Below are 22899 nucleotides of genomic sequence, written 5' to 3'. Positions count from 1 at the left end.
AATGACACAGCCTGCACCGCTTGCTTTCTGGATGCAAAATGACTTGCACCGAAATGTGCAGAACAGGTTAAGTGAGTAGGTATCAACTCCCAACATTTTAATTCTGAGAAAATGTTCTCTAGGTGTCCCTAGAAAATATAAACACTCAGAACAATATTCACCCATAAACCATAATGAGGAGGAAGTTCCATCTCAGGTGTAGAAAAGGTTTCTCTGGAGGAAACATGGCAAGCCATTAACAACGACGAAGTCTGTAGAGAGAAGCTGGACTTCAGGCGGGGGTTCGGGTCAGGGGGACACGACTCACTCTATTGCCCTCACTCCTCTCATTGCTTTAAACGGTCTCCATGGAGCTCACCTGCATTCCTGGGCATTCCTCACATTCATTCCTCTACGCCCACTTCACTTCCTCATGGGGTAAAACAAGTCAAACGGGCCAAGTCTGTGAGTCACTCAACTCAACCTGGAAGCTCTGTGCTGTCGGCCATGGCAGTCACTCGCCTCGTGCAGCCCCTGAGCACGTGAGACAGGCTGCTGCAAAGCCCGATGTGGAAATCACACAGAGGATTTCAAGACTCGTGGTGAAAGAAGGACGTCGAGTAGCCCGTTGGTTTTTAGGAAGTTTTAGATTGTGTAGGTGGCTCGTATTATCTTTCTGACGCACAGCACAGCCCACGTGAATGGCTCACGCTTTGTCTCAGCTCTTGGGTGAATCCAGAAAGGACTACTCAGAATTCTGAACCACACATAACAGCCACACACTCTAAATCCATCTATAATGCAAACACATTCAGTGTTCAAAACCAGAAGTGCTATACGTGTTACAGCAGTGGATTCGCCATAAGGAGAACGTAACTCGACGTCTGCTAAGCATCTGCTCAAACTCATGTCCACTGAGTTGGTGATGCCGTCCAACCGTCTCATCCTCTGTCATCCACTCTCTTCCTGACTTCAATCTTTCCCAGCATCAGGGTCTTTTCCAATATGAAAATTCATATTAAAAAACTGGAAATAATTACCTCAAACAATTTTTAAATGCAATAACAAAGTTGCCAAGTCTGTGTTTTATAAAATGAGCATCAATTTCAAGGTTTATAAAGCTGTTTCAGAACCTACTGTATTAAAAAAAAAAATGGAGAGAAGACAAAAGAATGATCTATTTGAGATTGGCTCTGTATGAGAAATTGCTGAGACGAACTGACAGGACGGGTCATGGGTATTTATTATACTACTCCATCCACTTTTGTGCATGTTTGCAATTTTCCATTGTAATACATTTTCAAAGTTTATTTTCTGTTAAAGCAGAGTCTTCTCCAGCAACACAATTCGAAAGCATCAATTCTTCAGTGCTCAGCCTTCTTTATGGTCCAACTCTCACACCCATACGTTACTACCGGAAAAACCATAGTTTTGAGTATATGGTTTGAGTATATGGTTTGTCGGCAAAGTGATGTCCCTACTTTTCAATATGCTGTCTATGTTTGTCATAGCTTTCCAAGGAGCAAGCATTTTTTAATCTCATGGCTGCAGTCACCGTCTGCAGTGATTTTTGAGCCCAAGGAAACAAAACCTGTCACAGCTTCCACAATAAGGCATCAGCCTTCAAAGATTTTTAAAGCAAAACAAAAGTTGACTTTGAATTGGCTTAGTCTAGTCATAAACAGCATCCCGATCTCAACAGCCTCTGAGCAGCAGTTATGAAAGTAAGAAGTGCACCCCTGATGGGGAGATATTGAGCTCTCCGCCTAAGCGGGGAGGGCGCCTCACCGCGGGTCGCATGATGGGAGTCAGAACCACTGCCCCCTGGAAGCCCGCCTGTGAGGCTCTGCAGTCCAAGCCCAAGAACACAGGTATGGTGGGGACAGTACTGACACGTGAGGCTGGACCCGGGATCCCCACTCCATTTCCTGGATGGTCTGTATTGCCGTGTGGCCAACCTTTCCGGGAAACCTCTCTCAGGACTCGGTGACGCGAGCCTCCACCATCACCCTTTCCTGTCGTGATGCGCCTTCTGTCGCAGCGCAACTGCGGTTCTCCTGTCTAGATGCAGCCATCCTACACACACACCGTGTCTGGACCAGCGGTTTGGCATGTGGGACTCCAGCGCCACGTCCGAGGCAAGCAGGCTCCACACCTGGGCGCCATGCCTTCAGTTTCATGGGCCCCGGGCTGGCACCCCAGGTTTGTCTGAGGGGCAGTCGTGAGGTCCACCTGTATCCCAAGCAGCTCCCCGGACTGGCTGGTCAGAGCAACAAGCAGCCTCTTTGAATGTGGGGAGGCCCTGGCTCCTGCCCACTGCCTATGGGCGACCACCTCTGGCCCTGCTCCCGAGGAGGTGGGTGCCCGGATCAGCAGATGGGGCCACACAGGCACACACTCGATGCCAGAGACGGGAGTGGTGGAGAAAGGCAGTGCTGGCCCCCACCCAAGCCACGTCTCCTGCCCAGACGCCGCCTCCCCGTCAGCACAGGCACCCGCTGCAGCTCCTTGTTCTTTTCCTCCAGTTGGGCCTCCATCTGGCGCAGCCTATCCTCCATGCTGCTGTCTCTCTCTCCTGCCTGTCGGCCAAGAACAGCGTCAGCTCCGCTCACAACAACCCTGTCCTGACGGCACGCGGGCTGTGATTGCAGGGGCGGCAAGCGGGCCATGCTCTGTGCGAACCACGGGCCCTGGGTTCGCGGGGGGCACGCCCGCATGCCTGCTCACACAGCCTGCGCGGCTTCGTGTGTGACACATGGCTCACGGAGGGGGCTGGTGACCAGCTCGTGAGAGGAGACGTGCTCCCCGTGCCCCGGGCCCCACACCCACGGCCTCTGCGCTCCCTCCTCGGACTGCCTGTGGCGAGCCCGCGCGGGCAGCAGACAGCGGCAAACGCGAGGCACACGTTCTACCTTCCTAAGCTGGGAAGGAAGTTCCAACCGTTTAGCCTCCTGAGTGGTAGAGCTTCCGCAAGACAAAAGGTCGGACTACAAGGCCGACTGGGGATGGACAGCAGAGATGCCAGGGGAGAGGAGAAACCAAGCCTGGAGAGGAAGATCACAGCAGAAGGGTGCCCCCTGGCGGCTGTTAGTGACCCTGCTCTGGGAGGGTCGGCGAGCACGGGACACCGGCAGCCTCCCGCGACGTGATGGCCCCTCGGGCGCTCACTGAGCTCCTGGCAAGGCTTCCGACAGCCGCGTCAGCACAGACCCAGCCCGACTCTCTATGTTCAGCCAGTGCCCACTGGCAGCACAGGGCAACACCTTTCCCGCCACAAGGACAGGGTGGCTGGCTGGCTGCCAATGGGGTCGATGCCCCCAGCAGCGCCACATCCCACGGGCATGGCCTCTCACCCGCGGGCTCCTGGGGACGGCGAGTGGGGAGTGGGGCCTCGGGTCTGCACGTGCCCTGCTGGGACTTCTTTAACAAGTGTATGGATAATGACTTAAAACTGTGTTCATTACAGAGCTATTTTGGCCATCTCTTAAACGAGAATGGGATTTTTCTAGGTCTCTATCCTGCTAGGCTTTGAGTGGCTGACTGAACTCTGAGCAGCAGTGACTCGGAGCTGAAGCGTCCTAGGGACACACACAACTCGGGACAAAACTGGAGGGAAATTAACGTAGGGATGACGCAGAAGTGGGGCCTGCCTGACACTCAGGGAGCGCTCCCATCTCAGACGGGCAGCACGACCCCCGCGTCTGCACTCCTGTGTGGACTGAGCAGCACGGGCAGGGGCGCGGTGGGAGAGCAGGGGAACAGGCCCTCCCTGCGCCCGCCCCCCAGGGACCCAGAACAGCACCTTGGAGAGCAAGGCCACCCTCTGCGCCTGCTCCGCCTCCACCTCGGGCAGCGTCTCTGCCCTCCGCAGTCTCGGCTGCAGCTTCTCTACCAGCTCCAGGCGCTCCTGCAACTGGCGGTTCTTATCCTCTGTCTACAAAGGGAGAGCACAGGATCAAAACAGGCCGAGAGGTGTAGCCACTGTCGCTTTAAGCAAGCTGAGACAAAACCTAAATGCACGTGTCTAGTGGATTCATTCTGTTTCGGAAGCTCCGTCAGGGTAAATTTTCTCTCAGTGTTCCTGGGCTTGGGCTCAGTGAGCAGAACACCTCCTGCCAGAGTATTTGCTTTTCCTAAACGTTCCCCAAGGACGTCTTAAAAAAAAAAAACAAATTCTTATATATTAAAGAAGATCTGTAGAAGCTTATTCATTCTTATTGACAAGTTAAGGGAAGAAGGGTTCACTACGGACCCTTCTTAAAACATCACCAGAATCATCACTTAGAGGGAACCCTACCGACTGCAGATGGCTACGGGCGTGTAAGCCAAAATATGGTTTTCATCTCCTCTGAAATACAGACCTGATAAGAGCGTGCCTGGTGAAATGCCAGTCAACTAGTATTTGTAAATGCACGATTATTCTTTTAACAGATCTTCTTACTCTGAAAAACTTTCAATGTAGAACAGACAGATTCTTTTTTAAAAAAGAAAAAAAATTAAAGTATCTATAAGCTCAGGTTCCTGAGAGGTTAGCATTTGTTTCTAAGCAGCTTTCTTACTTTTTCTGTGTGCGTATTCCTCTATGTATGTACACAAACAATATGCTGTGCTTTAAAACCCTCAGAAAACAATAGCATATGGTACATAGTATTTTCTGATCTGCCTTTTACAGCCATTATTTTGTATATCGTAATGCTTTTAGTTAGCATTCCCCATCATACATTTCAATGGCTTTCTAGTATTTAATTTTTGTGGTGGGGACAATGATACACTTTGGCACACACCAGACTGACTCACTTTGTTTTGGAGAAGCCAGATTTGGTTTTCCTGGTTAAATCCTGATTATCTGAGACCACTCGGGAACAGGAGCGAGTAAGGCTCACCAAACCACAGGAAGTAGAATCCCTAATCAGACCGGAGCTCTAACCCTGCCTTTTGTCACAGTGACCCCAGTTCCCAACACGCAGCCAGCTGCCGTGAAGTTCCCTGCTGCTCTCTACTCTTTCGGTAAAAACTCTAACAAGCCAACAGATTCACGTTCAAGTAAAACAAAAGAGTCAGGAATGGAATTCCACAAAATGGTTAAACCAAGTCCCAAATAATGCAAACCTGTAAGTTGCAGTCACCCGCAATTTTTTAAAAATGTATTTCCTTCCAGTACAGCTGATTTACCATGATGTACATCCACACTTTTGAACACAGTATTTTAGGGTCATAAGAACTTTACACTGGGACTTGATTTCCAATGTGGGAGTCACATGAAAAGATCTTTACCTTCCTTCCTCAGGAATTCACTACTATAAAAGTCAGACACAGTTCAGAAAGGCCATTACCTGTCGATGCCTAGAATCCTTATTTGCAATTTCATTTTCAAGTTTATCATTGATGTCGTCCTAAGTTTCAAATCAAACATAAAGTTAACGTCCTCAAAATATAAGTCCTAGACACGGCAGTTTTCTCGGACGTGAGCAAAAATGCGCCTATCCCAAAGGTCACATTTGCCACGATTGGCACCCATCTGTCTTAACGTTCTGTCCAGCCACTTGGTTGACCAAGCTTCTTTTCTACATAACAAACCCAAACAGCAAACGAAAAGTATACTAAACTACCCTGTTACTGCAACAATTCCAGGAGGGAAGGTATCTGGCCTGAAGTCAGGACCTCTGTCTGCTACACCATACAGGCGGGCTTGACCCAGAACAGGGAGGGACCTTCAACAGATCCAACGGGGAGCTCTGAGGCTCGTTTCCTCGAGTAAAAGTTGGAAAAGTCTCATGCAATTTCCTCAGAATTAAAGTAGCATATTAACGAGTGGAAACAGAAGTCAAATTGTACACAACTGGGAGCAGCCTTCTCAAGCCTAGTTCTTCAAAAGCAGACTTACACCACATGGATGAAACGCTCAAACCAGGACCAGAACTTGCTGCTGGTGCAACTCCTGTCCGCCACCTCAAAATCCACTTCAGGTCCCTCCCTGGTCACTAAGTAGCCAATGTGGGCAAAGTCCTAACTTTAAAAGTGTAAGGTCTTGAAAACGCTTTTTCTAGAGATCTATACGTATTAAACTCTGACACCTAATCTCCTGTTGTCAAAGAGTAGTGTGAATAGCTTATACAAACCTGTGCAAATATTTCTGTTTTGAGTTCTCACACAGAATTACTCACACCAAGCTACTGAACAAGTACACCTGCTGTACCACATGTTGGAGGGGTTCTCTCTGAGACGGTCTCACGGGGGAGGGGTGGGCAGGGTGGGTGCTGTCTGTCTGTGCACAGAGGAGAGGCGAGGCTCACAGGAAGAGGCCTGAGTCCCCAGCACTCTTCTGTTTTCACAGTGACCGCTAGGGAGTTTCTCATAAATCATGACACCCGCAGACACGACCGCCAGAGACATCACGATTCCACATGGTTACACAGCTCGGGCCTGAGGATCTGAGCGTGAGCAAACACCACTCGACTTGTCTGACCGCCGCTATCACTGTCACACATCCCTTCAAGGAGCGGAACCTCAGAAAACTCGAGAAGATGGCCAGGCAAGCTGCCTCAGCAGAGCCCACACAGCATGCTCCCATCTCTCCGAGAGAACGGGCTCCACAGGTGTCACCAGACTCGCCTGAGTGAATCAGAAGCAAATTTCAGCATCATCAGGAACACATTCGACAGGCAGTTGCGGGGGGGCGGGGATGAACCGGGAGACTCGGGTTGACATACATACAGCACTGATACTACACATAAAGTCAACGAGTGAGGACCTAGTGTACAGCACAGGGAAGTCTACTCAGTGCTCTGTGGTGAAGTAAATGGGCAAGAAATCTAAAAGAGAGACAGATACATAAATAGATAGATAGATGACTGATTCACTTTGCTGTACAGCAGAAATTGACACAGCAGTGTAAAGCAACTATACACCAATAAATGAGTGAATGGATGAATGAATTTTTAGAAAAGGAACACAGTGGGCCCCCTAGAACTTGTGGAAAGGAGGAGTCCACACCCAGGGTGCAGCACAGCGTCAGGGCTGCCCTCGTGTTGCTCCACTGCCAACGGACTGCCTGGACCAGGCCTCTTCTCCCCCAGAGACCTCGACGCAGAGGCAGGGAGGCAGCCAGTTGCGGTCTCTCCAGTGCTCTGCTCTTACTCACGCAGCCATCCCAAGGCTGAGATCCCCGGGAGAACAAGAAACCCACATTCCACCTCAGGACAACAGACACAGCTGCAGTCACTCACTTCGCGGACGTCCCGCTCAAGTTTTCTGTTCCTGTCCTTGGACTGGAGGAGGTCCTTCCTGGCCGTGTCCAGGTCCTCCTCCAGATGTTTCACGTGGGCAGAGAGGGCTGCCAGGCGCTCCTCCATCTGCCTCTGCTCCCGCAACTGCCTCTGTATGATTTCCTGGAGCTCTGTCTCCTTCGCCAAGCCGTCCGAGGGTCTCTAAGGGGGAAAGGAAGCCTTACACAGCCTGGTTTTGGGAGGGAGGGAACACAGTACTTCCGGGCAATCTGTGAGGTCAAAACTGCCTTCTGCGCTCTGGGAGCTCACAGGACCCTCACGGCCACTCAGACCTACATGGTGCATCGGTGAGAGGTCCCAACAGCCCCGCACAGACTGGATGGTAAGACGAGAACCAGACAGAGAGCGAGACCAAGGACTTGCCTTTCCATTAGCGCTTGGCATGTTTTCTTGCTCATGATGTACATCAAGCACCCTGTCCGTTAGTATCTTTTCCTGGTTATTCTCCTCTGAAAGAATCATCTGCTAAAACCAAAACATTGAATCAGAGTAAAGAAATTAAGTAAAGACAGCAAAACTCCACCTGGAAAACTCAACTCTAAACTGAAAACACAACATAAAAAGAAAATACATGGTGATGCTATCCATCCCGAACACCACCAGGTGATTCGAGTCAGAATTTATCTTCTACTGGACAAAGGGGTACTTAAGAGATCCTGCAACTCTGAGCCACAAGTCTAGTTTACTAGTCATTAAAGTAACCCTGGTGGGCGGGTCCTCAATCAGAAAGATAAATAACATCTGATGCCCACCACTACAGCCTTCATTCTTTTTTAAAATGAAAGGATTCAAATGACAAACCCTTCACGGAAATTACACAAAGACTGATCAAACTTACCTCTTTATGTGTGGCACCTAATTCTTCTTCGAACAAACTACAGCTCTCGAGTGCTACTCGTAATCACCTCTCAACTCAAATAAAAGGGGCCGAGTCACTGTGTGTTGATGTGTGTATATATGTTGGTACACTTCTTAGTGTATACTCACCCTAATACATGGGTACTGTCACAGAATACCTTTAATGTCTCTCATTGATCTTAACGTCAAGAGAATCTGCTTGTTAACAGCTTTAAATTCTAAGTTTGAGAGAACAAAATGTTATCCTAAATTAATTATTACCCAGTTTTTAACTGCAAATTGATATACAGAATATAATAAGTCTTGAGACATTCATGCCAACGAATACTTTTTAACTGGGGGCTTCCCAGGTGGCTCAGTGGTAAAGAATCCGCCTGCCAATGCAAGAGGGCAGGTTCGATCCCTGGGTCAGGAAGATTCCCTGGAGTAGAAGATGGCCACGCACTCCAGTATGCATGACTGGGAAGCCCCATGAAGAGAGGAGCGTGGTGGGCTACAGCCCACAGGGTTGCAAAGATTCGGACATGACTGAGCATGTACGCAGGCAACGCTTTTGAACCATATAAAACTCTGACTTCTTACAGAAAAAAATGTATATACAACAATTTAAGATGCTCAAAACTCAACTAGTTACATAAATATGTGCATCATCCACCTAACAAGGCAGCAAGTGTACAAATCCAGGAGGGCCGGATGGCTGGTACCTTCTCGTCCAGGGCCTTGTGGTATTCAAAGAGAAATTTCAGCGCCCTGAGCACCTCCACCTCACTCGTCATGCCGGCTGGGGACTGCGCCTGCCACTTGCCCGCTGTCATCCCGACGGCTGGAAAGTGTCGGGAAACCAGGCGCTCCAGGTGCTCCAGCAGCAGCTGCAGGGCAGGGCCAAAGGAACACCTTCAACATCAGGCTCGAATTCCGGGCCGATAACTCCTCTCAGCCTCACGCTATAGCTGGAAACACGCTAAGGCACGTCGGAATCCCGCCAGTTCAGTCGAAAGTTAGAGTGGACTTCCCCAGGGGTCCAGTAGTTAAGACTTCACACTTTTTCAAGGATCATGGGTTTTAACCCCTGGTCGGGGAACTAAGATCCCACACAAAGTGTAGCGTGGACAAAAATGTAAGTTAAGAGAACTCCCCCCTCATATGTACTAAAATTACATTAGCTCTCATCAGAAATTTGAAGCAAGGCTATGAGAACCCCGAACTGATCCACCCTGGTCTGCTCAGTGGGAAGATGTGAAAAATGACTTGAAAATCAGACAAAGTTTAAAGACAGCACATGGAAGCCAGGGGTGACCCCCACGGGGCAAATGTCAACACGTGAGAATCCCCCTACTGACCCTGGTGTTGTTTCTTTCAGCTTTTAGCTGAGCGATCTCCTCTTGTCTTTCATGAAGCTGATGCCTCCATGTGTGTAGTTCTTCAGGAGTTGGAAACTCCTAGAAAACAGTTCAATGAGAAACTAAATGCAAACAAATTAAAAAGACAGCGAGACTGTGAAGACTGACCCTGTCGAGTCTCTCCAGGCTCCACACAAAGGATCTCCATGCCCCTCCAGAGAAGAGGGGTCCACTGACCCCAAGACAACACAGGCCACCACAACTCAGACCGGCCTTCGGCCTCCACCTCGACCTGGCAGGCACGTGGCAGGAGAGAACCTGGAATCCAAGCCTGCCTTCTCAAGACCCAGGGACATTTGAGAAACTTTCCAAAACGTAAACCTAACAACAAAGTGGATAAAGAGATTCTTAAACGACACACAGACCAGTGACCTAGAGCCACTGGGGAGAGTGAAGAAAAAAGGAAGGTCTACAAGGCCACGAGGCTTTGGAGTGTTCCTCTGGGAAAAAGGCGGATGGCACCTCAAAGCCATCTGTTAGCCTGACTCCACGGAAGCCACCCAGTCATTCAATCAACCGGTTAAAATGTTAAATTTATGTTAGATGTACTTTACCACAATTTGCGTGCATGTGGGGCCGTCCACGTGGTGAACTTGCTCAAACTGAACCACACGGAGTCTTTCATTCTTCTATTTTTCTTTGCAGAAATTAGAAAATCCTGGGCTACTATCCCCTACTACACACTGAGTGTTCAGCACCCAGAACAGTGCCCAGCACTTGTAAGAGGCATGTAGTAGACATGTGTAGCTATGAGGGTGTATGTCATACATGTAAACAGTAGGTACCTGTCATTAAAATACTGGACACACTGGTCTGTGCTTTGTAAGATGGGAGACATTAACGGGCTTAGCCTTTCTGCTTCAAGGACTGACTCTCTAGCTCGATCCTCATGCCCCAGAGATTCCTCCAGCCCGTATATCCTTTCTTTGCAAGAAGGGAGACATTAAGGGGCTTAGCCTTTCTGCTTCAAGGACTGACTCTATAGCTCAGTCCACGTGCCCCAGTGACTTCTCCAGCCAGTGTTTCCCTTCTTGTGGGGCCCCCGCCCATCCTCCACACAGCAACTGCACAACCTCTTACAAGGTAAACCAGCTGGGGTCGATCCTGCCCACTAAGGCCAGAACGCCCTGGCCGGCAGGGCCCACAACCATGCTAACAAAATGAAACACAACCCCAATGCTTCGCCGGGTGAGGGCCAATCTGACGGGCCCAGCCCCCGGCTGCTCTCACCTCAGGCCGCTCTGCTTCCAGGACGTGGGCTGAGGCCAAGTCCTTCCTAGTCCTCGCCTTTGCCTTGGGGTTGCAGCGCTGGAATAACGCCCACAGGCGGGCCATTCTGCGACCCATCCTCGCGGATGGGGACAGCCCCCCACTCGGGGGCAACTGCTGTTTCACGGTAGGATACCTCGGCTACCGAGCTATCACCACCAATCTCGCACTACGACCACCGCTCTCACACACACACTGCTCTCACACACCACTCTCACACACACTGTTCTCACACTATGACCACTGCTCTCACACTATGTCCACCAAATGGCATGAAGGCTCTGCCTCCAGCACGTCTCCCAGGAGCCCAGAACTGGAACCCACTCAGTCACAAGGGGCTCCATGGCAACAGGGGGGCTGGGCTCAGGCCCACCGTCAAGGGTGCAGAGAGGGGGGAGGGGCTGCCAAAAAGACAACAATTGAGTGTGGAGTGCAGGAGAAGGCAGGCTGTGCCCACGGCTCAGGCCCCCTGTCAAACATGACCCTGCAAGGTATTGGGTCACAGTCGAACCAACCAGTATAAACTCCTTCAGAAACCACCACCCCTGGGAATGAGCACGTCTTCTAAGTGGGCTTCTGCCCCCTCTATCCCCTAAACAAGCCTCCAGTGAGGCTACTGAAAGGGCAGCCCTGAACTCAAGGGCGTCCCCAGAACCCACCCGGCTGAGGAGGACTCACCACGCTAGCTGCCCCTCACTCTCACCCTGAGCTCGGTCCTCCCTGTCGGACTCCCTCACTCGAGCTCAGCAAGGGCTTGACCAACCTCGCTCCAGGCACTTAAAATGAACCCACAGAGCGTACAGGGGTTCATTCAACCTGCTGCGAACTTGCCCTCTTAACTTCGACCCTTGGCTGCCAGACGACTCTGCCCCGTGGGGGCTGCATGGTGGAGGTTCAAGGGTGTCCCTGCCTCGAGCCACGACAGCCAGCGCCTCCCAGACCCCGCCTGAGTCTCCCACCCCTCTCCTGGCTCCACTCCCACCCTCGCGGCTCTCCACTCGCCAGGGCACAGGCCACTTGCTCCTGGCTCAGCCCGGACCTCTGCTGTCATTTGAGGACCTCGGTCCCCAGGGTGCTTGGGGTCCTATATCCAACCATCTCAGCAATTACACACTCTGGGAGAGACAGAGTACGGTTTGGGGTCCTGCCCTCAGTTCACCCTGAACACGTTCTCTTTTTTTAGCTTTATCTACTGGAGTTCTCTGAGATGTGTTCTTAAAACATCAACTGTTGCTTTCAAAAAGACTGTAAAGTCACTGTGCTCAACTTTACGAATAAAATCTTCATTTTCCACCTTAAAGTGAAACTGGAGGGAAGACTAAAAGCAGTCATTTTTTCAAACTGAAAAAGAAAACCCACATGTGACCATGTCACAGAATACAGGTCACGTAACCCCTCCCTCCTCAGCCTTGGCCTCCACCACCAGCAGCCCCTCATCGCAAGGCCTGCCCTGGGCCGCCAGGGGCAAGGCAGAGGGGAGACCGGCTCCTCTGTCTCCAGGCCGCGTGGGCTGCCTGCTCCACCTCCTTCCCAAGTTCACGTGGCACTGAAACAGCCCGGGCAAGCTGGGGATTCTGACCAGAAACACAACCGTGGGTACCAAGCAAGGACCCCTGGTTCTTGTTTTCCCTGGTATCAAATAAACTTGATCAAGACAATTACTGTGGCTGTTACATGTGGCTTCAGATGACAGAAGACCCCCCAGGGTGTCTCCACTTCCAGTGACAGATGCAAGCATCTTGTAGGTCAGCCTACCAAGAGCAAGAAAAGCTTTAGCTTTTAGCTTTTAAGGTTGAAAAGAGGTCCTTAGGCAGCCACAATCCAAGATTTCAAACAAAAGCGAAGCCCAGTGAGGGAGCTGGAGACTGAGAGGGCCGCTCCTTCCCTCGGGGCATCTGAGCAAAGCCGACTCTGTGAAGAAAAGGAAGGGAAAAAGTCAAGCAGAGGGGGCTGGCTAACACAGCTCTGGAGGGTTCCTTGGGCTGTGGAGACAAAAAGTCGAGCACAGGCCTGACGAGTCAGTCCGGATGTCAGAAAACGTACCCAACACTCTGCCCAAACCGGCTGAGGGCTGACTATCAGTCACCTCATGGTGCTCAGGAGAGACGGTGGGCTTCAGGACCTGCCGAGAAGGGGGGGGGCCCTGGGAGCCACCCCAGGCTTCCAGACACTGGAGACGCTGGAAAGCTCCTCCCTGGGGTCGGGGGGGGGGGAGGTGGGTGAAGGCGGCTGAGACTGAGCTTAAAAGGACCCCCAAGTCTCAAGTCCCTCAGGCCCTGTGTGAACAGACAGCTCTGTCCCCACTGGAGGTCTGCGTCAGAGGAAACTCTGGAGAAGGCAGCATCACTCAGAACCTCTAGGGTTTTCCAAACATAATGTCCAACATGCAACCAAAAAAGCAAAAGACGGTGTAACAACAAACAGGACCAAGAGGAAAAGAACTGAACCAGATCCAGAGGTATGAGATATGTATCAGCATATCAGAGGTATGCTAGAGGTATCAGATGCAAATGTCACCTGTTCAAAAATATACTTGACAAAAGGGGAAATTTCTGAGAATCAAAACCAATCTAGAACTTTACAATAACAGTGACTGAATTTAAGAACTCAGTCTCTGGGCTTAACATCAGATTGGACGTAGCTGAAGAGAGGATCAGTGAACTGAAGGACGGATCGGTTACAATATATATATACGAGGGAAAAAGGATAGAATGTATTGAAGGAGTCTGTTGTTAAACTATGTTGTTAAAAACTATAAATGGGGGCCCTCATGGTGGAGAAAAGACAGAAAGGGGAATAAGAAATGCCTCCAGGGGTTGAAACTAAAGAGCCTCTTAATGAAAGTGAAAGGCGAGAGTGAAAAAGCTGGCATAAAACTCAACATTCAAAAAATGAAGATCATAGCATCCGGCCCCATCACTTCATGGCAAATAAATGGGGAAACAGTGCAAACAGTGGCACACTTTATTTTCTTGGGCTCCGAAATTACTGCAGATGGTGAAATTAAAAGATGCTTGCTCCTCGGAAGGAAACCTATGACAAACCTAGACAGCATATTAAAAAGCAGAGACATTACTCTGCCAACAAAGGTTCATTTAGTCAAAGCTATGGTTTTTCCAGTAGTCATGTATGGATGTGAGAGTTGGCCCATGAAGAAGGCTGAACGCCAAAGAATCAATGCTTCTGAACTGGGGAGTTGGAGAAGACTCTTGACAGCCCCGTGGACTACTAGGAGATCCAATCAGTCAGTCAATCTTAATGCAAATCAATCCTGAATAGTCATTGGAAAGACTGATGCTGAAGCTCCAATACTTTGGCCACCTGATGCAAAGAACTGACTCATTGGAAAAGAACCTGATGATGGGGAAGACTGAAGGCAGGAGGAGAAGGGGACGACAGAGGGTGAGCTGGTTGGATGGCATCACCGACTCGATGGACATGAGCTTGAGCAAGCTCCAGGAGTTGGTGATGGACAGGGAAGCCTGGCGTGCTGCAGTCCGTGGGGTTGCAACGGGTCAGACGTGGAGCGACTGAACTGACTGACACGGACAGTGGCAAGAGCTGGTTCAAGAATCAGACCATTGAGTCAAAAATGAAAACCACACATTGGTTTCAGCAGCTCTGTGGGTGCCTAAGGCTAGAAGAAAATGTTCAAGCGCTCAGAGGAAAAAGGGTGTGGCTTTTAACGGCACAACAACACTGAGAGCTGACTTTCCAAGAATAAGGAAGTTAGAAGATAATGGACTGGCATCTGTAAAATGCTGAAAAACAAATAACCACCGACCTGGAATTCTATTTCCAACAAAAACTCTCTTCGAAAGTGAAAGCAAAATAGAGACTTTTAGGGCAAATGGAAATGAGACAACTCATCACCCACACACAGGAACTAAAAAAAAATATTCAGGCAGTGCTTTGGGAAAAAGAAAAGTAGTCTCTGACGGAAATATAAAAAACAAGTAAAGACCAACAATGAGGTAACTGTGAGGGTAAATACTAACTCTACAAAACAATGATGTTAACGCCAAAAATATATCTAACAGTTTAAAGTGTGACAGTGACAAGGAGGAAACAGTCGTGTCAGGGAGGCAGTAAGAGTACTAAGCTAGACTTGAATGTAAAACACACGCTGTGTCTGCAAATGTGCACCCAACAACCTGGCAGAGGAGCACAGAACTAGAGAAACACTTCATACTTCTAAAAGAAGCCAAGAGCAAAGAACACACACTAGGTGGGACAAACAGAAAACACGCAGCAACATGGTGTCTACACACTGAAATATCAACATTATAAACAGAGCCAATACTCAAACTGATTCCAGTGAAAACTATACACTATTCAGAGGTATGTGTTAAGATGGAAGGTCTTTTAGACAGGTGAAAGTAAAAGATACCCAGGCTAACACGGACAGAACACTGACGTGGCAATATCACTGTCAAATAGTGTCTAAAGAAAGAAGCATTACTAGCAATAAAAAAGAACATCTCATACTGATACAAGTTCAGTCTAGCAAGAAGATGAGGATTCTAAACTTGAATGTACCTAATAACATAACCTCAAAATATCAATACATAAAAACTGACAGAAATAGAAAAGGAGAAACAGCCGAGTTCATAATCCCAGTGGGAGACGTTAAAGACACATCTCTCGTGGAACTGGGCCCCCTGGTATGTAGTCACCTGCAGCCATGAAGTACCTGAAATGCGGCTGGCTCTACAATGAGATGCGCTGCAAGCCTGAAACACACACTGGATTTTAAAGACTCAGCCATTAAAAAGAATACATTTGAATCAGTTCTAATGAGGTGGATGAAACTGGAGCCTATTATACAGAGTGAAGTAAGCCAGAAAGAAAAACACCAATACAGTATACTAATGCATATATATGGAATTTAGAAAGATGGTAACAATAACCCTGTGTACGAGACAGCAAAAGAGACACTGATGTATAGAACAGTCTTAAGGACTCTGTGAGAGAGGGAGAGGGTGGGAAGATTTGGGAGAATGGCATTGAAACATGTAAAACATCATGTATGAAACGAGTTGCCAGTCCAGGTTCGATGCACGATACTGGATGCTTGGGGCTGGGGCACTGGGACGACCCAGAGGGATGGAATGGGGAGGGAGGAGGGAGGAGGGTTCAGGATGGGGAACACATGTATACCTGTGGCGGATTCATTTTGATATTTGGCAAAACTAATACAGTTATGTAAAGTTTAAAAATTAAAAAAAAATTAAAAAAAAAAAGACAGCATGAAAAAAAGAATGTGAACTATTTCATTAGGTTTTATCATGTTGATTACACACTGAAATGATAATATTTGGGGTGTGTTAAAATAAAATATATTACAGGTAATTTCACCTACTTTTGCTTTTATTCAAGGTGGCTACTGGAATCTGAATTACATGAGTGACAAACCTGATGTAACTGATACACATGGAACACTGCATTCCCACTGATACATATTATTTTCAAGAGCCCAACGAACATAAAACAAAAAGAACATGTATTGGGCTATTAGGAAAGCTCGAATTATTTCAAAAGACTGAAGTAATGCAGAGTATACTTAGGGACTGCAATGGGCTGACAGTTTATGGGCCCTCAAACTTCACCCCGCACGTGGTGATGATCCAAGGAGGCAGGCACTCTGGGAGGGGTCAGGCCAGGAAGGAATGGGCTCCCGTGCTGCGAGGACAGGGAGAAGCAGCAGGCATCTAGGAACCAGGAAACATGACTCACCAGACGTGGCACCTGCTGATGATCTTGGGACTCCCCAGCCTCCAGGACTACAAGAAACAACTTTCTGTTGTTTATCAGCTAGTCTACGGGATTTACAACAGTAGCCCAAAAAGACGAAGACAGGGCTCTTTGATGGTGAAGGACAGGGAAGCCTGGCGTGCTGCAGTTCATGGGTCACAAAGAGTTGGACACGACTTAACGAATGACCACCACCACCACCACCACCGGTTGATCTGAGTTAAGACTAAAACGGAACTCATGGCTTAGGCTATTTAGTCTGTTTCACACAGGCCAAAATGACTCGTATATTTTAAAGTATTTATCCAAAAGTGCCCCTTGATAGCATTTTACAGCCTGTACATAAGAAGATGAATACTTTTAAAATACATTTAATAGTCTATACTTCTAAAATATAATATTTCAAAATATTTTCCTATAAGAGACTTTGAATATTTTTTCAGTAACTCTCCCTCTTTCCCTCTATTACAGGCACTGAACAATTTCGAGGAAAAATCAGTTTGGTGCTAGGAAGTCACAGGCAGGATACTTCCCAACTTTAAAGATTAGTAGCAGAAAAAAAAAAGATCAGTAGTATATACTATCTATTTATAGAGAATTACTTGCTGTCATTAATGTTGCAAGAGCAAAACATACCCATTTCCTTATGGTCCTTTCATAAACAATGCTTCTCTAGTTTGTCTTTTAAACACATAAACAGTGTTTCTCTAGTTCTGTGCTCCTCTGTCAGGTCCTTCTGTTATTGTCTGGTGAAGGGGAAACACTGTTATCAGAAGATGAAACTAAAATTATGAGTTAGATATGATGTTATTGTTCTATTTTTGTATGTTTCTGAATCAAGATTAGATAAACAACAGATGGGCTGCCTTCTGTGGCTGAAAATAGAAATAATGGGTTGTTTGTTTTCTACACAAATAATTTTTTTTTTAATTCTACAAATGGCTCTAAGGTGAACTGACAGTCTTGGCTAAGCTGCTTCTATTACGGTAACACATTTCTATTATTGAAACACAGGTTCTAGTATCAAAATTCCTTGGGACATAGATAACTGGATTAGATGGATGAAAGAGAAAAAAATGAAGGGGGAAACTTTAGGAAAGGAAACATGTTCTTTTGAAAATCAATGTTTAAAAGACAAAATGATGATTCTAATACAGAATATAAGAACAATTCTTTTTTAAACCTCAGGAATTATGTACTTGCCACAACAGAATAATGAAATGTTTCTTTGTGTATGGCATTCAAGTAAGAGGCTTAACTTGATTTTCTCATTTAATCTTCACAGCCACCTATGAGGTAGATATTACTGTATTGAACATATTATTCCCTATATTTACATGAGGAAACTGAGACTCAAAGTGTTACAGATGGGACTGTAAACCCCATGTTTTTAATGAATATGTTACATGTGAATGGCTTTCTAGAAATATCAACAAACTTTGAAATGTGTAACTCTTTCATAAAATGCTTTGAGCCTCTTAGAAGCCCCTAAATAAATAGGAAGATGTGGGAAAACAGAAATGAATATTCTCTGTAAAAACAAAAAATAATGCCTTGAGACACATAAAATACAAAATAATTATGTGTAATAATAAAATGATAAAGACAGGGGTCAGAGGAACACTAATGGGGGAGTGATCATAGTTATTATTTGTATTAGAATACTGTAAGTCAAGAGTACATATCATAATTTCTGGGGTAAGCAATAAAAGAATGCACAACTAACTAGGTAATCAGAGAGAGAAATACAATAATACAAAAGAAGTCAAGACAGGAGAGAGAAAAAGAAAAACAGTTTGGAAAAACTGAAATCGAAGAATAAGATGGCAGATATTAACCCAAATACATCACCAATCGCATTATATATAAATGAACTATCGACGACATAAGAGAGTAAGATTGCTGCACTAGGTACAAAAAAAATTTGCTGGTAGGAATGTAAAATGAGGCAACCACTATGGTGACTATTCAAGCAGTTAAACATAAAACTGCCACATGATCCAGAGTTCCACTCCTAGGAATATACCCCAAATAATTTTAAATCATGTCTAAGCAAAAATAATCCTGCTTATTTAACTTCTATGCAGAGTACATCATGTGAAATGCCAGACTGGACAAAACACAAGCCGGAATCAAGATTGCTGGGAGAAATATCAATAACCTCAGACGTGCAGATGACACGACCCTTATGGCAGAAAGCAAAGCAGGACCGAAGAGCCTCTGGATGAAAAGTGAAAGAGGAGAGTGAAAAAGTTGGCTTACAACTCAACATTCAGAAAACTAAGATCACCGCATCCAGTCCCACCACTTCATGGCAAATAGACAGGAAAACAATGGAAACAGTGACAGACTATTTTGGGGGCCTCCAAAATCACTGCAGATGCTGACTGCAACCATGATATTAAAAGACACTTGCTCCTTGGAAGAAAAGTTATGATCATCTTAGACGGCTTATTAAAAAGCAGAGACATTACTTACCAACAAAGGTCCGTCTCATCAAAGCTGTAGTTTTTCCAGTAGTCATGTATGGATGTGAGAATTGAACTATAAAGAAAGCTGAGTGCCAAAGAATTGAGGCTTTTGAACTGTGGTGTTGAAGAAGACTCTGGAGAGTCCCTTGGACAGCAAGGAGATCAAACCACTCCATCATAAAGGAAATCAGTCCTGAATATTCATTGGAAGGACTGATGCTGAAGCTGAAACTCCAATACTGTGGCCACCTGATGGGAAGAACTGACTCACTGGGAAAGACCTTGATGCTGGGAAAGAATGAAGACGGGAGGAGAAGGGGACGCCAGAGGATGAGATGGTTGGATGGCATCACCGACTAAATGGACAGAAGTTTCAGCAAGCTCTGGCAGTTGGTGATGGACAGGGAGGCCTGGCATGCTACAGTCCATGGGGTCGCAGAGAGTTGGACACGGCTGAGCGACTGACCTGAACTGAAGCAAAAATGTGCATATGACTGTTCATAACAGAGCAGTGTTATTCATAATAACCATAAAGAGCAAAATAAAGCAAAAGCAAGCAAAGGAAAGGAAATAATAAAGAAGAGAACTCAATGACACTGAAATCAGAAAATCAATTTTTTTAAAAAATCACACAACCCAAGAGCTGGTTCTTTAAAAACTTTAGTGCCGGGGACCAGCCCCGGCTGATCCAGGGTATTCGAAGGAGAGACGGCGTAGGCGAGGGTCAGGAAACAACTGCTTAATTACACTTTAATTAAGGATACAAAGAGTAATAGAATAAGGATAGCTCAGTGAGGAAATTCAGTGGAGAAAAGTGGCTGAAATAAGGATAGCTCAGTAGGAAAATTCAGTGGAGAAAAGAGGCTGAGTAGCTTGGTTTACGCGGGAGACCAATAAAACTTCAAGACAAGAAGTTTGCACCACTTACGTAGGCCGCAGGCATCCTTCCGTTCTCCCGAAGGAGAGGAGACACTGAGGCCTCCCCGGTCGGATCTTAGAAGCCCAGGCATAATTAGCAAGCATGGCGGGTTCCGCGCTCCAGATGGAGACTCAGCCGGAAGTTGAAAGAGAGAGTGACATGGGGAGACCAAGTTTTGGTGAACAAGGCCCGCACTTTATTTTCCAAAGTAGTTTTTATACCTTAAGTTATGCATAGAGGATAATGGGGGAAGGGGTGGAGTCATGCAAGGACAGCAGTTCCTGGTTCTAATCGAAGCCAGGCTTTCAAACTTATCATATGCAAAAGTTCAGGTGATTGACATCATCTTCTGGCCCGGAGGCCTGTTAACATTTTAAGAAACTTATTTTTCTCTAAAGGTGATTATTCCAAAGTCAGGCACCAGCCTTCCAAAAAGCATTGGACAAAGCTGCATTTTACATTTCTATACACCCATTATATCAATCAATACACTGCCAAGGACACAGTAGGTAAGGAGTATGGAGACTTAGCAGCAAACATTGGCCCAACAAGTGAAAAACCCTTCACCAATACAATTTCTAATCAATCTTTTAACTACTCAAAGGAATCTGTGTTTAGGCAGTTTAGAACATCTCCTGCCTCTCACAGTTGGGAGGCTCTGAACAATCACATATGGCCGGAAAAACCCATTCAGGCAGGCTAGAGGATTTCCAAAGGAGTTTGTAGGTTAAACACTGTCACACCCAGGAATTATCAACTGGAGCTGTAAGCTAACTCTTTTTCCAGAGAGAGGTAGTGGGGGACAGGCCCCCATAAAGTCAGAGGTGTGGGTGAAAGCACAAAGCAGAAAGTAGGCAGAATCTGGTTTTGGGGGTAGATGCTCGAGAATTTCCAGGGGGACTCCTGAGGCTCGATCCCGCCTTTGCGTATGCCGAGCCTCCTTCCTCATGACCTTTGTCATGGGCGGAGTTCCTCACGCTGGCTCCCGGCAGTGATAGAATTCCAGTTGAGCTATTCCAGATCCTGAAAGATGATGCTGTGGAAAGTGCTGCACTCAATATGCAATATGCACTCAATATGCAATATGCCGGCTCCCGGCACTTTAGTACAATTGATAAGGTTCTAGTACAAATCATTTAAAACGACAGAGAAACACAACTTAACCAATATCAAGAATGAAAAAGAGGGTATCACTAGAGACTGTACCGACATTAAAAATATAATAAGGAAGGACTTCCCTAGTGGCCCTGTGGTTAAGAATCTGCCTGCCAATGCAGGGGACATGGGTTCGATCCCTGGTCCAGGAAATTCCCTCATGCTTCAGAGTGACATGCCCATGTGCCACAACTACTGAAGCCCACACACTCTGCAGCCCAGGCTCTGCAACAAGAGAAGCCACCACAACGAAAAGCCTAAAACCAAGAGTAGCCCCCACACTCTGCAACTAGGGAAAGACTGCACGCAGCAATGGAAACCCAGCACAACCAAAACTAACTTTCACTTTCCAATAAAAATGTTAAAAATACCTAAGTACTATTACAAACAACTCTATGCATATAAACCAGACAATTTAGATGAAGTAGACCAATTCCTCAGAAGTCAGACTGCCCAAACTCACCCAAGATGAAACTGATAATATGAACAGTCCTGTAACTATTCAACAAATTGAATTTGTAGTTTAAAATCTCCTGAACAAAGATGTTCAGGCCCGATGCTTTCATTGGTAAAATCTAACAATTTTAAAGGAATACCAATTCTACACAATCTCTTCCAGAAAACAGCAGAGAACTAATCCGAACAAATTCTACGAAGTCCAGATTACTTAATATTCAGTTCAGTTTAGCTGCTCAGTCATGTCCAACTCTTTGAGACCCCGTGGACTGCAGCAAGCCAGGTATCCCTTCCATCAGCAACTCCCAGAGTTTACTCAAACTCATGTCCATTGAGTTGCTGATGCCATCCAACCGTCTCATCCTCTGTGGTCCCCATCTCCTCCTGCCCCCCAATCCCTCCCAGCCTCAGAGTCTTTTCCAATGAGTCAACTCTTCGCATGAGGTGGCCAAAGTATTGGAGTTACAGCTTTAGCATCATTCCTTCCAAAGAACACCCAGGACTGATCTCCTTTAGAATGGACTGGTTGCATCTCCTTGCAGTCCAAGGGACTCTCAAGAGTCTTCTCCAACAGCACAGTTCAAAAGCATCAATTCTTTGGCGCTCCAAAAATCAAGACACTGTGGTAGTGGTGGTGAAAGAGGCACAAAGATCAACAAGACAGAACAGAGAACCCAAATATAAATCTATACGAGGACAGATAACTGATTTCTGAGGAAGAAGCAAAAGCAGTTCAATGGTGGAAGGATAGATAGCCTTTCCAACAAATGGTGCTTAAGCTAGTGGATATTCACAGGCAAAAAAACGAAACTCACTTTTACAAATTAACTCAAAATTGATCATAGATTTAAATGTGAGACATAAAGCTATAAAACTTCAGAGAATTTGCAGACCCACTGAAGAATTCTTAGAAACGACACCAAAAATGCAGTCCCTAAAAGGAAAAACACTTGGTAAACTGGACAGTGTTAAAATTTAAGACTTCTAGTCTCCTAGACTTTCTTAAAAGGCTGAAAAAGCAAGCTATAGACTAGAATAAACTATTTACAAACTATATTTCCAACAAAGGATTTGTATCTAGAATCTATAAAGAACTCTCAAAGCTCAAAAGTAAAAAGCAATTCAACTGAACGTGAACAATAGACATGAACAGACATTTTATCAAAGAAGATACATGAATGGCACATGAAGATGTTCAATACTATTAGTCGTAAGGGAAATGCAAATTGAAATCATGTAAGGTATCAATCACATCATCTGAGAAAAGCTGAATAAAACATAGTGAAAATACCAAACGGCGGTAAGAATGCTGAGAACATACGTCTCTCATACACTGCTGGTAGAATGTAAAA

This window comes from Bubalus kerabau, chromosome 14 (genome assembly GCF_029407905.1).
Source record: "Bubalus kerabau isolate K-KA32 ecotype Philippines breed swamp buffalo chromosome 14, PCC_UOA_SB_1v2, whole genome shotgun sequence".
Classification (NCBI taxonomy): domain Eukaryota; kingdom Metazoa; phylum Chordata; class Mammalia; order Artiodactyla; family Bovidae; genus Bubalus; species Bubalus kerabau.
The sequence above is the reverse complement of the archived record's forward strand: the minus strand, read 5'-3'. Positions refer to the sequence as shown.